We start from the raw sequence: 19,050 nt of genomic DNA on the forward strand, positions 1-19,050 counted from the left end.
GTCCGAAATAATCAACAATGATCGGATCAATTGGTTTTGTTAGTAACGTGATTGATTTGTGGTCATTGAAGTTTCTAAATTTTTAATGTCATTGCACGTTCAATACATTACAAGCGTAAAGATTATTTTCTAGGATTAGTAGGAAATTTACATTTGAACACCAACCTCGTGCATTTCAATTTCATTCATTTCGTCCTTTTCCCTTCTCTTTTCGAATGTTACTCACATTTGCTGACCATCTTTTCTTCTTTCTTTTGTGCTTTTCATGTACTATAAGTCTATAACAGTCTCCTCATTGCGTAACTTTTCTGTCAGCATGGAAAAGATGATGATGAAGATGAAGCTTCACGCTCATCTACTTAATCTTTTCGTCGTCGTCTTCATCGATATGTTTATAGTAGGAGATAATCTTTCTACTTAATCTTAATTTTAACGGAAATACGCATACATATATGATGGAGGACAAAGACAAATAGATAATTACTTGATTGGTGAAACCAACCCCAAATCCAAGCAAGATACGACCTAAGATAAGCATGGTAACATTAACAGCGCCCCCATTAACGGCAGCACTAGCAAGGAATGTGAGGCCACCTAACACCATTGTGTTTCGTCGACCCAATGACGCGGCTAGCAACCAGTGATGCAACCAAACCAGCAACGTACAGTGAAGTAAATGAGGATAAAACTTGGGTATCATTCATGTAATAGATGTTGTTATTAGCCTCTGCTGCTTTTCGTAATATTGATGGGAAAAATTTCTTAAGAAATGGTTGCATAGTTGTCACCCCTCCTGTAAAATATTTAGCCAGTGATACCAGGGAAATTTCAGTTTCGGCAGACTCAAGGTTTTTAGTACAAATTTATCCATTCTAAATTCCATTCACCATAATTCTATGGTGTTGTGAACAAATATCAATGTTATTCTACTTAATATCTTAATTATTAACTCGACACTACAGGCTTGATTTCCAAAGGTTATACTACTGAGTATGATTCAAAGAGTATTCGATTATTTGGAATTTTATTCATCAATAATGTATTTTTAATATATTTTTAATAATGTAATTTTAAAAAATATAAAATTATAATATAATATTTTTTTCGAGCTGCTCACGAGCTTTTCGAGTCGAGTATCGAGTAGCTCGTTTCGGCTCGTTAAGAACTCGAGTCGAGTTCGAGCTCGAGTCGAGTCCATTCGATCCGAGTATTTATCGAGCCAAGATCGAGTTGATCTCGAGTAGCGATCTGTCTCGTCTCATTTACAGCCCTACAGTCAGCAGGTTATCATCCAACTCAAATAATCGTCAATTTTTTAAAGGAAAATGATGAGTTTAGAACATATGAATAATAGGATAACTATTTTGTAATTTTTAATAGTCGGGGGACTCAACAAAATAGTGTCATATAGTAAATGAATCATTTTGTAACTCTTAATAGTTGTGGGATTCAACAAAATAGCATCATATAGCCGATGGATCATTTTGTAACTTTTAATAATCGAGTGACTTAACAAAGTAGTGTCATATAATTAGAGAATCATTTTGTAACTTTTAATAGTCGAGAGATTTAAGAAAGTAATACCCTATAATTTGGAGACCAACCCAAGAACTTTTAACATTTATTTTTCATTTTACCAAATTATCTTTAAAATAAATGCTAAAAAATGTTATAAATTCGTCAACAGCCACCACTAACAGTACTGAAGTGCCTTCAATATGGTTCGTCTTATAATAATAGCTTGACATTGACACCATTATTCTTATTTTCTACTCAAGAAAAATATTATAAATGCTGTTGCTTTTTGCTGTTTTTTTATTAAATCTGATTTATCAATTCATTTTTATTTGGTTTGAACTTTACAATTCTATAAGATTATATATAGCAATATTTTACACAATAATGCACTAAAATAATTAATAAAATTATCATAAAGTAATATTATAATCCGGGACAGAGCTATGTATAGTTCCAGGAACGCTGCCCCCAATTTTTTATTAAAAAAATAAGAATAAATACTTATTTAGACCTTCGAGTTTTGATTTATTTTTATTTTATCTTTCCTATTTTTTATTATAATTATACTTTATTCTTTAAACTAAAATCTCAGTTTAGTCCCTGATTATAATTATAATTAATATATTAATTTAGATAAAATAAGATCATCTTTATAATGCATTTTTATCATATTTAAATTCGAATTAAATGATCGATGAAATAGTATATTAAATGATTTTAAAAATTATTTGATATTTATGAAAAATAATATTATAACTGTAGATATAGATGAAAGCAAAATATATTATAAACTAGGAGAAAAATGAAAGTTATAAATCCAAATGTTTTAAAGAATTAATTCTGTTTTGGTGAATTCGAAACAGTTAATTTTAAACTTTGAGTTGGAAATTTAAATATCGAAAGTTAACATTTATTTTTGTTCGCACGAAACATTAATTCCAAACAAAACAGTGCAGAGAACTAAAGGAGAGTTGGTGGGTGGGTTTAATGGAATTTATTAGCGGAAATATTATATTAAATAATTATGATTACATATTTTTAATATATATTGTTATTATAAAATATGACATAAAATATGACATAAATTAAGTGTTCAATTATATTATAAAGTCATAAGATGTTAAAAGTATAATGTTGCATAAATACTAAAATTGAATTTATTTAAGTTTTTTCTCATTGGTAAGCCGTTTATCTTTTGTTTTTTTTGTCTTTGTTGATCGCGGTAGCATCAACTTTAATGTTGGTTGTCAACTTTAATTTTCTGTTTGTATGACACATTTTTCTCTGCCTTTATGACACATTTTCTTATGTATTTTGGCACGTTTTTCGATCTTTTGACTGTTGTTTTCTCTTATATCTTTTTAAGGGTTGATTAGATATCGCCACGACATATCAAGATGACGTTTATCTGTTATATTGTTGATCTTCCCTACATTGGACCCTCAAATTAAATTTGGATGCTTGCTATGCGTTCATGGATAGTTTTTCACGTCACTCGAGTCTGATTTACGGTTTATCGGTGGTCTTTTAGTAGCCTGATTCCCTTTTATGGTTCATTTGTCTAAACGATAAGATCTATTTGTATCTATCTTTGTTTGCGTTTTCTTGGTTAGATTTTAATCTTTTATTGTATGATCCTTATGTGATCTTAAGTTGCTAGTTTTGTTTCAATGATTATAAGAAATTATCCTAATTATGTTCTTAATTTACCATTATAATTATAAATCTTTATTATAATTTATGATAGTTATTATTTTGAATAAAATTAATGATTTAAAAAATGATTTCATTTCTCTCTCTATTTATAATCTTTCATATTGATTAACATAATAAATTTTTAAAATGAATATGACACAACTTATCATGTTAATTATCAGAAATTTGTTGAACATTTAAATCGAGGGATTTAAATTTATGGTTGTTTGTATTAAATTCTTAGGTGTCATTATTATATATTAACACTCCAAAATTTCCCTCATACTAGATTGGTTTTGTTATACTCATTTTAAAGCAAAAGCAATTAATGCAGGCTTTCCCTTCAAACCATACTCTTCTTAATGACTCCCCCATTTAAAACAAAGTGCATCATTTGAGTAAGTTTTAGTTAAATAAATTAGTCTCATTAATTAACATCGTGACATAAAATATTATATCATAATTAATAAAATTATTCATATTTTAATTTCTTTTAATTTTTCCATATTCACTTATTGAATATCATTAATGATAAAAAATATTGTTCTTCTTAAGGAATTTAGATTCAAACAATGTCTGCAGAATATGTATACGTTGTCCAGAGTTGTTTAAGATATTTTCAAAGCTCTAAGCGAAAGCTCAAAAATAGGCTCTTATAGAACGAAAGTATGTTCTATTACCTTAAACAATTAATTTAATATTACATTAATAAATTATAAAAAATAGATTAAATTTTATTAAAGATTATTTTCATTATTTTGTTAAGAAAATACATTAAATACAACTAAAAGAATAAATAAAAAATTTGAACGCGAGTATGATATGGAGCTTGATTTTGAACAATAAATAGAAATAAATAAATAATAGTGTATTATTTTATTGTTAGATTGAGATTGAAGAAGAATAAGGATTAAAAAATATTTAATAAACCGAATAATAATATTTGAAAAAAAGAAAAAGAAAAAGAAAAATATGATTAGATTTAATTCGAAATTAAATGAACTAATGAGAGAGATGGAGAAAGGGATGAAAAATTGAGAATTTTATGGAATTGAAAAAAATTAAAGTCCTCAATAATAAAGGTAGAAAAGTGAGATTGAAAAAATCTTGGGCCTCAATTATAAGAGTAAAATATGGGTCCTAAGCAATAGCTCAAGGTATTAATTGAATCTCGTGTTATCAATAGACTAAAGAAAATTTTAATAAATTTATTTGAATCTATAATGCAATGGAACTTTACTAATATTATCAAATTGTTAAATGTGTACAAAACTTAGGTAGATTGCAATGCTATTTACTGCTGCTTCTACCGATTCTTCTATTTAATTAAATTCTCTCTAACCTGCACATTTCCACCACTCCCGCCGTAATTTAATTAAAGCTTTAAATAAATAAATAAAAAGCCTCCTCTTTCCTATATATATTAGCTCTTTCATCTTCAAACCCTTCACCACCTGCCCTTTATTTGACCTTGAAGGTAACTTATAACATTCAATCTTTTTTTATTCTCTTCTCCATGTTATCAATATTTCAATTGTTATTAACTTCTTCTTGGTTATGTAACATGCTTCAGGTTAATTTGTGTACGTGAAGAATACAAAGATGAGTCGGAGAAACGGTCCCAAGCCTGATTTGAAGCTGAACCTATCACCACCAAGAGTGGAATCGCCGAGCCGATCAGCTACGGTGTCACCGACATCTCCTCCTAGCTCATGCGTGTCATCAGAGATGGACGTTGGCACAAACAGTGGCGAGACGACAAAATCCATGGTTCTGGTGGGTTGTCCAAGGTGTCTTATGTATGTTATGCTTTCCGAGGAGGATCCTAAATGCCCCAAATGCAAGAGCACCGTTTTGCTTGATTTCCTCGATGACACTGCCACCACCGGCACCACCAACACACGGAAGAGCAGCTAGACCCCCACCGCCGATTACCACCACAGTCCCTTGCTTAATTTTAATGTTTTAGAATTAGCTTTCTGACTCTATCGGATACTGCTATTTGCCCTACACCTTGGGAGATCATACAAAGTGGAGGACCAGTAGCAGTGATCTTTCTTTTCCTCTCTCTCTCTCTCTTTTTTTTTTTTTTTTTTGATCTTTAATCTAATCGTAGAATAGAATATATGGGCGTATATGGTTGAATTTCAAGTTGCAACTGCCAAAACTTTGAAATGAATATTAAAAATATATTCTTCTTTTTCAATTCCTCCTTTGAATAATTTAAAATAATTATAAAATAATATTTATTTAAAATTATTTTAATCAATTGACAACGAATACTTATCGTGACACATCAGCAGTTGATGGGCATTGATTAAATGCTTAGTTCATCGTTTTATAAGAATTTGATGCGTTAGATTGAAAGATCATTCAAACGCATAAATGCATCCGCACTTAGTTGATTTAGCCGGATGAGGTATTAGATATTTTAAATAAGGTTAGAAGTTTGAATTTTAATATTTGCGAATGAAGCGAGTTGGGTTGGAATGATTGCCCTCAACTTTACAGTACCTGATCCGAACTAATCGATCGATATATCATATATCGTTTACCATAAAAAAATCAAAAACGCATAAATGCAAAGAGTAACTGAGATGATAGAGCAGAATCATGAAAGGGGTACATTTGATGATATTTACGATTTTATTTCTTCACAAAATATCCTATAAAACCACTTTTCGTCAACCTTTTAAAAGAAAATTGTATATTTCGTATTATATTTAAATTATTTAAATGATTTTTGGAAGGAAGTGTCATTCTTCCTTAAAATTTAGGGCTCAAATAGTCAATGACGAATCCAAAAAAATTATATAGGTTGAGCTAATATAAATATAATATAAAATTTATCTAAAATAATTTATATATTTTTAATTTAAAAATATAATAATAATTATTATATATATAGATTAAATATAAAAAGATATATTGAGTGGACCAATATAATTTTCTTAACATAATTCATACATATTTTTTATTTATTTAGGGTAACCTACTTAATTTACATTTTGGTCATTCAACTACTATTTTTTTTTCAAAATAATACATAACCTTACGATTTAGTTCTGTTTTGGTCACATGTCGTAAAAAATAAAAAATGATGTTGTCATGATATTTTTTAATTATTTTTCAATCTGAATATGACATTATCTTATGATGACACAATATCACTATTAAAATTTTAAAGATGAGTGACCAAACAGAGGCAGAGCTAGAAATTTTAAATTGCGATGTCATAATTTTAAATTATGACATTTAAATAAAATCATATATATTTTTTAAAAAATTGGGGTCATTTTCTTTGGCCTAATACTCAAATCAAGCCTCCCCTATTCTTTTTTTTTTTTGAAGAATTTCGGTCCCCAAACGTTTCATTTTAAGGCAACAATAACCTAACGTTTAACTGAATAGTCATTTTTGAACCATTACCAAAAGGGCGAGCAGTAGTTGGTTGTAAATGGTTATTCAAGGTCAAATTTAACGTTGATGGGTCTGTGTTAAGGCACAAGGCTCATCTTATGGCAAGAGGATACTCACAAGTGCCTAGTCATGACTTTAATGATACATTTAGCCCGGTGGTGAAGACTTCCACAGTGAATGTTGTGTTGTCACTAGTTGTAACTTGTGGGTGGAGTTTAAGGCATCTGGATGTCAATAATGCGTTTCTTAATGGGGAGCTTGAAGAAAAAATGTACATGGTGAAGCCACCAGGGTTTGAACAAGTGGCTAGTGATGGGACTCGGTTGGTTTGTAGGTTAAAGAAGGCATCGTTTGGGCTGCGTCAAGCACCACGCATGTGGTATGCCAAACTGTGCCATTTCTTGTTGGAGCTAGTGTTTAGTGGTACGATAGTTGATGCATCATTGATTGTTCGCCGAGTTGGTGGAGTTCGTATGTTAGTCCTGGTGTATATAGATGGCATCATTATCACAGGTGAGCATAATGATGCTATTAATGAGATTGTTAGGCTACTTGGTAAAAAGTTTTCCTTGAAAGACTTGGGAGAGCTTGGGTACTTTCTTGGTGTTGAGGTTAGTAGGTCACTTGAACAGTTAGTGTTAAGCCAACAAAAGTTTATTCGAGGGTTGCTGGAGCAGACTGGTATGCTTAATGCTAAGTCTGCGCCTACGCCAATGGTGGTTTCACCAAAGTTAACTTGTGATGCTGGAAAACCGCTTACAGATGCATGGATGTATCGAAGCATTGTTGGTTCGTTATTGTACTTGAGTCATACAAGGTCGGATATATCATTTAGTGTTAATCGAGTGGCTCAGTATATGCATCATCCTTGTGATGGTTATTGGCTTGCTGTTAAGAGGATATTGCGATATTTGAGTGAGACAATTGATTATGGCTTGGTGTTTAGACCATCTTTTGCATCTGAAGCTTGTTGTGTGACTGCGTTTACTGATGGTGATTGGGCTAATAATGTTGATGATCGTAGGTTAGTGTCTGGATCGTGTGTGTTTCTTGGATGTAATATGGTTTCATGGAGTGCAAAGAGGTAGAAGACTGTGGCTCGTTCAACAACAGAGGTTGAGTATCGTAGTATTGTTGATATAGTTGCTGAAGTAGTTTGGGTTAGGTCTTTTTGTCTGATATGGGTGAAGTAGTTGATGTAGTTCCAGTTGTATGGAGTGATAATACAAGTGCCATTACCATAAGTGCTAATCCAGTGTTTCATGCACGTTCGAAGCATATAGAGTTGGATATACATTTTGTGCTTGAGAAAGTAGCTTGTGGAGCTGTTCAAGTTAACTATGTACCTACAGAGCATCAAGTTGTTGATGGGTTTACTAAATCCTTGGCAAAGTCTGCACATGTCTTGTTTAGTCAAAAAGTGCAGGTGGAAAAAAAGGAAATAATTGAAAAGGACAGGGATAATGTTGAAGCATAGTTGTATAGCTATGTGCATGTTGCATGGTCAGTAACTACAGTAGAAGTGTGCGTGCATGTTGTGCAAGTTAACTTGCAGTTAGTTAGGGTTGTTAGAAGTTGTTATAAGGTTGTTAAAGTTGTTGTGTAAGTATTCTTGTTGTATAAATGTACTGGTGTACTATTTAGATGTAATGTAAGTTATATCTCTTCTTGATAGTCTTTAAGTCTTCTTGCTTAAGTTTCAACACTTCTAATACCTACCTTTCAACTCCTTGAACTTTTATTTAAATCAACACTATTGCTCTTTCAATCCGAGTTTGACTCACCGTAATGCCACATAAAGGAGGTGTTTTTACCAAAATATCACCCTTAGACTCAATAATTACCTATAAAGCACCATCTCCCCAAATATTACCGATCTAGTACCCTTTCTGACACATTAGAAATAAAGCGCGAATCGCCATCTATGCCTTCGCGGGGTTCTGTCCAAGCTGGTGCCATGTAAGGGGAAGGAACAAATTGCCATCCACACCTTCTCGGGGTTATATTATAATCCACACCTTCAATTATGCACGTTGAATTATTGGTACTTCATTATTACCCGACCATGAAAACTTGGCTTTTAAATGCTCCCCCTCCCCTAAAAATAACAACCCCTCTTAATGCAAATATCACTACACCAAAATTACTTGCTTATTCTCACTTATCAATTCCTTCTATCAAGCTAAGTAAATTTTGTTATTGTTTTTATAAGGTAAAATTATTTTTTTTATTATTTTATATTTCTTTTATATTTAATTATTTGAACAAATTTTATTGTACTAATTATTTAAAATTATTTTTTGTTGTTGTAAAATTGAAAAGTGAGATCATACCTCAAGACATTTTACCGATATGGTAACAATATGAAATTTTGTTATTTAAATTATTGTGAAATTTTTAAAATTTGTTATTAGTTTATATTTTAATTCATATACTATTTATTTAATTAGGCACATTTCAACATTTTTTTACAGATATAAGACTCTCAATCTTTCAAACTCTCAAAACGACGCGTATTTCAACTATTGTTTACTATAATAGAGAAATTTGGGAAGATGAAACCGACGTCGTCTTCACATTAAATCATTCTGTTAGAATATCCTTCAAGGAAAACATCACTCTTAAGGAGTTGCTCACTAAAATTTCAAGGAAGGCTGTAGTTGGAAGTACCAGAAGATTGTCCGCACTTCAATACAGATTTCTAACCATAGTATTTCCATTAACTTATCCAACGTTCAAACTCTCCAACGATGATGATGTTGCTATGATGGTTGATTCTCAGAATCAATATCATAAGCTGATACACATATGTATGCGACATTTGTTGAAGTGCCTACAGTTCGTCGTATGTCATTATGCTCCCACTATGGGTTGACTCAACAAGCTAATCAAGTTGACAGCCAACTCAAGTAATGTGTAATGATGTTAACTTGTTAATGGGAAATCTGCATCATGGTGCCATGTCATCAATTTCAATGGGGAGACATTCATCAGAAACTTGTTACGATATGTTCCGAGGTGGCTCCACAAATAATCTGTATGGCAACAAGCTTCTAGTTCAAGGGGAAGTCATTCATCTACCAATTTCTTTGACCTGAGTATGGAGATGCCCTCGACGTAACAATTTGTATAGTACCCATTTGACACGATGCCTTTAAGTTCCAAGGGGAGGCATTCAACTGCGAGCTTTTTTGACCTCAATGTCGAGATGCCTTCAAGTTCAAAGCGAAGGCATTCAACTACCAGTGTACAATCATTTTTGTCTGAATTTGGTTTCACTATAATTATATTACTATATTATATTATTATAGCTAATAATTATAATTTTACAGGCTCAAATTTGACCCGAAGGCCCAGTTACAAAGCTAAACCCTAAACCTATATTACAACCAGACCTAGTTCAGGCCCAGATTTGTCCCGAATAGCCCAAGAGGCCCAGAAATAGATCCAAAGGTAATTAGGGTTTTATATCATCTCCTCTAACCGCCGTAGATCACAACCGTTGGATTTAGAGAGATCCAATGACCCTAAACATGACCAGCATAAACCCTAGGGTTATCATTACATCCTAGGGCTATTTCGGCTACCGCCATAGAGTGATGATGTCTCTGTCACCGTCGCCTCCAATCAGCAGTTGCCACGACATTGCCATGTCCTCGCCAGATCCACGAGATCCGGGTGCATTTAATGCAGCCAGTGTATACACCACACATATCACTACCCCTAGGGTAAGTCACCACCGTAGCTCCGGTGACTCATCGGGGTTTACTTTTTTAATCGGACTAAAGGATGCATCGAAGAGGCCTATAAAAGATGAACCTGCAAAGAATGAAAGGCAACAAAGACAAGCACCCAATACACAGCAACCAAACCAGCAAAATATCGAGAGAAGAGAGTGAAGGAAGCCTTACCATCATCGGAGACCCCAAGCATCGCCGGAGAAGTCGAACTTCGAAGGTATAAATCTTACATCTACTGTAATTTAGGGCTTTTAGGGGAAAAGCTTGTCGGATTTAGTTTTAGGATAAAAGGGGGTTAATTTGGTGTATTCCGTTAATTTTTGACCACTGTGGGTGGTGGTCGATGGTGGCTATCGACGACGAAGCATGATGGCCAGCCGGGGACGAATTCCCTCGGTGAGGGAATTCTAGAAATATGTGAGAGCTTATCTCTCTAAGAGACTGAAGCAAAGAGGGAAAATGAGGCTTGAAACCTCTTTGGGCCGATTGAGGCATATATATAACCCTCCCCGAACGATGTCGTTTTGGGAAGAGGTATGCGTGTAATTTTGGGTATGGGGAAATTGTACTCGTGATCCTGTAAGTTTGTAATCATTCAATTTAGTCACTGAAAGCATGTTTTAGTATATTCTAATTTAGTTTTCAAGTTTTATTAATTTTTATTTTAGTCATTAATCATAAATATATATATCTTAGGGTAAAATAACCTATTTAGTACTTTATATTTTATTTATTTATATTTTAATCCTGTATTAATATTTATGGGTAAATTACATTATTAATACCTATATTTTATAACATTTCGAAATTAGGGTCATTAATTTAGATATGTTATAATTTCCCCTAAAATATATTAATATTTTAAATAAATATAGGATTAATTATACTATTATGACTTATTTCATAATATTTTGAATTAGTATTATTAATTTAATATATTATAAGTAGTATTTTTATTTATATGATTTAAATTAAATTAAATACAAATTTGTTAATTTATTGCAAAGACAAATTAATTAATAAACACCGGCACCAATTTTGGGCGTTGTGGGGCTGCTAATCCTTCCCCATACATAACCGTCTCCCAAACTCATTTTCTAGTAAGTAAACCTCTTTGTGTTATTTTAGTAATATTATTAGGAATCTTATTAAAATAGCATTTTGGTGACCAATCTCTCCACATTAAAAGATTGGTGGCGACTTTACAATTTAGTGTTTTATCTGATTCAAGGAAGATAAACACTTACTTTTTCGAGACTAGTTACACTTAGGTGTACTATTTGCACTTTCCGTCGCCGGGTAGAGAAACCTCTCGACAGCTTGGCGACTCCGATGGTGAAGTTTTTAAAAGAGAGTTAAGCCACCGGTTTGTTAATAATTGTCTTTGCAATAAAATTATAAATTTGTTTTAAATTTAGTTTTTTCCTTAATTATTTTATTAATTATACTAACTTTTGTTTTTTATGTGTACAGATTTAATTAAAGAATATTAGGTTGTACACTATTTTTTTCTCTTATACTTTTCCTCACCCACTGTGCACTGTATTCATGACATGAGCTAAAACCCGCTCTTATCCTATTTAGTTGGAATGAGAAACTACTCCCTCGTGTGGTTTTCACCTCTGTATGGGATAGAGGACCATTCCTTGAGCTCACTCCTTATGTTTCTCGTGTGGTTTTCACCTCTGTATTTACATAAGGAAGTGTGTTCCTTCGAATTAAACTTGATCTGAAAGTCTGTAATAGACCAGAATTGAGGGCTTGGCAGTCCAAGGGGGCACCAACAAAGGACAATTTGTTGACCCTTTTACCTTAGAGCCAAAACCTAGCATATTGTAAAACTTAGAACTTGAGTCTAGGTGAAACCTAACCCGATTAAGTATTTTAAGATTAGTACACAAGGAAAAGCTTGTTGGGTCTTTTAATTGTTACTTTATTTTTTTAAATAAATGCATGCGAACTAGAAATCATGCAGTTAGGTTTGTTGTTCTGAATAAAGAATGGAACTAGATGGTATGAAGTTATGATTCACTAACTAATTATTCTTGATTAATTTTATGCTTCATTTTCATTCTGCATTCTCATACCATGGTGTTGATTCATGATTGATTTCTTATAGAAAGCTGGAAATATAGAACAAAGAGTCCAACATGAAGTAAATGACAATGCAGTTGTTTTAAGATGGTCTGAGCAATCTCAACTTATAAAAGGAAATAGCTTATTACCAGGGTACATGTCAGACCTGATCAGATATACACAAATCAATGTACGCCAAAACAATTTGAGTGAGTTGAAAGAAATCTGGGAAAATGGGAAACGACTGACAAGCAACTATTCTATCAGTTATATGGTGGCATTGCTTATCTTTTAGACATTCCTATTGACCGATATTTGTTCAAAGCTTTATCATAATTTTAGAACCCTGCCTACAGTTGCTTCACTTTTGGCAAAGTAAATTTGACACCTACTGTGGAGGAATATCGAGCTCTTATTCGCTGTCCGAGATCCTATGAAGACAGGGTGTATATCAAGCCACCTAATACTGCTCCTTTTAAGAAGAAAGTGCTTTTACTGACCGGAATGAGTGAAGAGCGTGCCACAAGAAATATCAAAAAGAAGGGTGATAATGAATATATCACTTGGACTGCTCTGACAGAAGTAATCTACCGCCATCCAGACAAAAGAAAGAACATTGATATGTTGGCTTTAGGTATTTATGGAATGGTCATTTTTCCAAAGATCCTAGGGCATGTGGATATATCAGCTATAGGCCTATTTGAAAGATTGAACAAGAATGCAAATCTGGTTCCTGCTATTTTAGCTGAAACATTTTGTTCCTTGAATTCTTGCAGACGAGAAGAAGAGGGACGTTTTATAGGATATGCACCTTTGTTGTTGGTATGGATTCATAATCATCTTAAGCATGAGGAAAAAACACCTGGCTGAATATTTCTGGAAGATTTTTAACCTCTACAAGATTTCCTTTCTCGAAAATGGCCCGGAGGTTACGATGAAGAAAAATGGATGAGCATCTTTTAAAATCTCAAAGACAGTGACGTGTTATGGCAAGCCTCATGGAATACTTCTTCAAATACACTGTATAAGTGTGGAGAGCATGATTGGGTTCTTTTGCTTGGTATTTGGGGTTTCGTATGATATGCACCTTTGATGGTTTCCAGACAATTTATTCCTGCAACATCGGGTCTATTTGAATCAGAATTTGCATTTAGAAGTGATAAGTACAAGGATAAAATCAGAAAGGTTGATGACGCTTGGAAATGGATTCATCAAGTAAATTTATTCACTTTCAGTCAAAAGCTTTCACAAGAATACGAGCAATGGAGAATTAGCCGAATCAACGACAACATTCCAATGGTTAATTTTGAGAATATTCAACCTATCAAAGAACATTTGAGAATTATACCATCTCCATTAGAATTGGCAAAGAAAGACTTTGAGATTGAAAGAAAACAATGGAAGAAAACTCTGCAAAAGTTGGAAGAGGAACCGTACCATAAAGAAATCGAAATAGAGATCCATAAAGGATGAGTATATCAAGTTAGCAAGTTTGAAAAGCAACTAAGGGTAGATTTTAATGATCTCCAATCATCCTATCAGCATATGGTAAAGACTCAGATTGCAGAAGAATCAAACAAACAAAAGTCGACAAGTTTGAAAAGAAAAACTGAAAAAGGTAAAGAGGAACTCAAATGAAGCAAGCACCATGCTAAGATACTTTCCAAAGAAAATGAGGCATTAGAGAAACGGTTGCTGAAAAATCAAGCCCAAAACCAGAAACTAAAAGGCAAAATCGTAAGGTTGGAAACAACATTGCAAAGCCAAGAAAGTAATTTGGAAGTTAGAAGCTTGAGAAAGCAAGTAAATGAACTGGAAACCAAGGTACAAGATCTAAAAAAGAAGGAAAATCAACTCCCTATTGTCCCTTATGAAGGAATTTTGCAATGGCATTATCGTTGGGAACGTGCCCAATGGAAAGTCAAACAAAGAGATGATCTTATTAAAAAATATTTGGAGCAAGCTCAAGGAATAGCGCAATACTTGGTGGATTTGGCACATTAGGATACCACTTTGAGTGAAGAATTAAAGCCAGAAACCGAAGAAGCTCATAAGGTCTTTGAGTTACTAGAGCATATATAGCAGTTAGAAGAAGTTGCTCAGATGTATATGTGATGTTGTATTTGTACTATGTGTTAAAGATTTATAATAAAACTTTGTTTTAGTATAAAAGATATTCTAAAGAAATCGTTACAATATCAACACCTTGTATCCTTGCATATTTTTTGAATTTTTATATAGCATTTTACATTTTAGCATATTCAGTAATAAAACATCCATTTTATTAAAAATGGTTTTTTTTTCTTTTTTAAAAGAATACTGGACACCTCTAAGCATCCACACAATACCAGAAAAAGGGTAATGGATGATAAGATCGCTCAAATTAAAAAGAATCAGCTTGAGATGCAAGAGAATTTTAAGAAAAAACAGGAACAAATGCTTGAACAATTGATAAAATCCCAGCTGTTGGTACTTTCACTGAAGAACCTTTATATCCTTTAGGCTTTACACCAAGAGCATATTTTCAAAAAGCTAAAGTAACTGAAGAACATTTATATCCCTCAGACCTTGCAACATCTCATACTAAATCCCAGTCAGGAGCAATTACTCAGTCAGGAAGAGTAAACATAAACTTACCTAGTCTTCTATAAACCAGCAACAAGTTGAAAATGTTCCAGAATTTGATCAGGAAGAAAAGAAAGAATCCAATAGACAATTGGAACAACTAATGGAAAACATTAGTGTCGTGAAATAGGGCTCCAGTGTAAATGGAATTGAAGCTAAATAGTTGAGTTTGATACCTGATTTGGTATTACCACCCAAGTTCAAAATCCTAGATTTTAAAAAAATTGATGGCATGAAATGTCCTTCTACCCATATCACAATGTTTACAGGAAAATGACAGGTTATATAGAAAATGATCAACTACTGATCCATTGTTTCCAAGAAAGTTTAACAAGTTCGGCCATCGATGGTACAACCGATTAAGTAGAGCTCGTATTAAATATCGGAAAGATTTGGCTAAATCTTTTCTAGAACAAAATAAGCATGTGAAGGATATAAGACCTAATTGAATGGTGTTGTAGAACATGAAAAAGAAATTCAATGAAAGTTTCAGGCATTATGCCCAGAGATGGAGGGACATAGTTGTGCAGGTACATCCACCCATGGAAGAAGAGGAGACAAATGTGCTTTTTGTGAACACTTTAAAAGCACATTTCTTTACTCACCTCATAGGGAATTCTTTTAAGAGATTTGCTGACATAGTCACAGTAGGTGTGATGATTGAAATGGCAGTTAAGAGTGGGAAACTTGAAAGTGGTTAACTAGTAAGAAGCTATTAATGAAAAAGAAAGAAAGCGAGGTAAATGATGCAAGGAAATATGAATCCAATAATATTACGGTGCCTCGACCTCAGGACATTGGATCCTCTACACAAAACTCTGCCAAACAAGGGACAAGAGAACCAAGGATGAAAAAAGAAAGATCTCAGATTGACCCAATGATATCATGTGTCACCCATACAGCCTCTGTATCCTAAGTGGTACAATGATAACTTGCAATGCGAATATCATGCAGGGGCTCGCGGACATTCTATTGAAAACTGCATCGCATTCAAAAGAATTGTTCAAAGTTGAGAACAAAGAATATCATAAATTTTGGTGATAAAGAGCAACCAAATGATAACTTGCAATGCGAATATCATGCAGGGGCTCGCGGACATTCTATTAAAAACTGCATCGCATTTAAAAGAATCATTCAAAGTCTGAGAACAAAGAATATCATAAATTTTGGTGATAAAGAGCAACCAAATGTGGCTCAAAACTCATTGCCAAACCATACGGGAGCATGAATCAATGCAGTTGTAGAAGAAAAAGGAAAGTATGTTATAAGGCAAGTCAGTAAAGTGAAATCACCTATGTTTTGGGTGTGGGCTCAAATGATCAAAGTTGGTTTGCTGAAATCCAACCTGCTAGCAGAATGATTAAACTGTGGAAATATATACCATTATCATTGTTACGAAGGACATGTTATACAACAATGTCCAGATTTTTAGGCTTTGGTACAGAAGATGATGGATGAAAAGGAAATGGAATTTTTAAAAGAAGTACTGGAAGAGGATGAAATGGATATTTGTGCCTCTGAAGGATCATCTATAGAGGGTTACAACTCCAATTATCCTCCAATTATCACACCAAAGACTCGTGTATCAGATAAAATATCTCCAAAGGTCGTCATCACTTCTCCATCATCATTCTTTTATAAAGATGACAAGCAAGTACCATGGAATTTTGACTGCAAAATGAAGGAAACAAAATGGGAGGAAATGAAGAAGTAGATGAAGTTGGACATTTTACTAGAAGTGGAAGATGTTATTCTAAGGAACCTGAGAAGCAAGGTCTAGTTGATAAAGGGAATAAGGTTGATTTACAACTGAAAGAGGATGAAACTGTCATCAATGAACCTGTAACTAAAAATGAAGCTGTAGAATTCTTGAAGTTTCTCAAACACAGTGAATATAATATTATTGAACAGTTGCACAAATTGCCAGCTTGTATATCAGTCTTAGCAATTTTATTAAGCTCTGAAGCACATCATAATGCTTTACTAAAAGTGTTAAATCAAATTTTTATAGCAAAAGAATTGTCTATTAACAAATTAGATAGGTTGATTGCAAACATACATGCTGACAATTTCCTTTCTTTTTTTGAAGATGAAATTTCTTCTGAGATGAGTGTAGCCCTAAAGCTCTTCACATCACGGTTAAGTGCAAAGGAAAAATTCTATCTCGAGTGTTAATAGATAATGACTCATCTTTGAACGTAATGTTATTAGTGACTTTGAAGAAATTACCAATTGACAGCACACTCATTAGAAATATTTAGAGTATTATCCAAGCTTTTGATGGAACCTAGAAGGAGGTATTAGGAAAAATTGGCATTCCTTTAACTATTGGTCCAGCTACATGTGAGGTAGAATTCCTTGTAATAGATATTATACCCACCTATAATTATTTACTGGGAAGACCCTGGATTCACCAGGCAGGGGCAATTCCATCCACATTGCACCAAAAGGTAAAATTTGTAATATATGGTAGGATAATATGTCTTAATACTGAAGAAGACATCATTGCTTCAGTCTATACCACTGCTCCATATGTCGAATTGGATGAAGAAGCTATTGAGTGCTCTTTCATATCATTGGAATTTTTTAACACCACATATGTGGCCGAAGGCAAAAGGATGCCAAACCTAAAATTTTGAACTGCACTAAAATGGGGCTCAAATTGACCTTAGGAAAATGAGAAAAACTGGAAAAGGATTAGGAAGTTATTTGCAAGGACCATTTAATCCAATTTTTCCTATCTCTAAAAAAGATCGATTTGGTTTGGGATATCAACCGACCATAAAAGAGAAACAGAGGGGCATTAGAAAAAGTCATGAACTGAGAAAGGCAAAGTTAGCTAGAGAGGATCTCATATGGGAACCAATGATTTTTCCACCATTGAATGATACTTTTGTGTCTAGAGGACATGTTTTCCAAGAGAATCAGCAAAACAAAGGGCTGATTATTGAAGATGCTTTGAAAGAAATGAGTATCAATGCCATATCAGATGATGAATCTGTAGAAAAGAAAGCTATGGGCATTTACCCCACATCATCAGACTTTGAGTTAAATAATTGGACTGCGGAAGAATTACCTGTAGTTTTCAAATCTTTTTCAGAGTAATACACCAGAACTTTCCCTATTGCTTATACCCTGAGGCAATAGTTTGATTTTGTGTAAATGGTTAAACTATTTGTTTTTCTTTTTCAATAAAAGATGCATTAGTTCCAAATGGCAATCATTTTTAAGTGCATATATATATATATGCTCTTGTTTATTTTTCTTTCTGGAACTCAAATATCAATGACATAAATGATGATGATACTAACCCCGCAAATTAACTTCGAGCAGCCTATGTGTCATGAGGAAGTCGAGGGTTATGATAATGGTGAGAGATGTAACTTACCCTCTGAGCTGTTAAAAATGGTGGAAAAGGAAGATAAGAAAATTCTACCTCATAAGGAACCTATTGAGATCTTGAATTTAGGGACCAATGTGGACAAGAAGGAGGTTAAAATTGGAGTTACTTTATCTAATAAAGGACGGTAGAGTTTGATTGAGTTGCTGCAAGAATACAAAGATGTATTTGCTTGGTCATATAAAAATATATTGGGATTGGATACAGAATTGGTTGTACACAAGTTACCAATAAAACCAGAATGTAAGCCAATGCAGCAAAAGCTGAGAATAATAAAACCCAAAATTTTACTTAAATTCAAAGAAGAAGTAAAAAGCCATTCGATGTTGGGTTTCTTAAAGTGGAAAAATACCCTAAATGGGTAGAAAATATTATCCCTATATCAAAGAAAGATGGTAAAGTCCGTATGTGTGTTGATTATCTAGATCTTAATAAAGCCAATCCGAAGGATAATTTTCCTTTACCACGCATAGACACATTGGTGGACAATACTGCTAAGAATTCTATATTCTCATTTATGGATGGTTTCACTAGCTATAATCAAATCATAATGCACCCTGATGATATGGAAAAAAC

The 19,050-nt window shown here is 33.2% G+C and overlaps 1 long non-coding RNA gene across 1 annotated transcript; it reads left to right on the plus strand.

Annotated features, from left to right (window-relative positions):
• Positions 1-4,652: 4,652 nt before the first annotated feature.
• Positions 4,653-5,115, plus strand: LOC120188111. The gene is made up of 2 exons (XR_005522387.1): positions 4,653-4,690; positions 4,787-5,115. It is a non-coding gene; the product is annotated as an uncharacterized LOC120188111 (long non-coding RNA).
• Positions 5,116-19,050: the final 13,935 nt, after the last annotated feature.

Source organism: Hibiscus syriacus, unplaced genomic scaffold (assembly GCF_006381635.1).
Source record: "Hibiscus syriacus cultivar Baekdansim isolate YM2019G1 unplaced genomic scaffold, ASM638163v2 tig00116938_pilon, whole genome shotgun sequence".
Classification (NCBI taxonomy): domain Eukaryota; kingdom Viridiplantae; phylum Streptophyta; class Magnoliopsida; order Malvales; family Malvaceae; genus Hibiscus; species Hibiscus syriacus.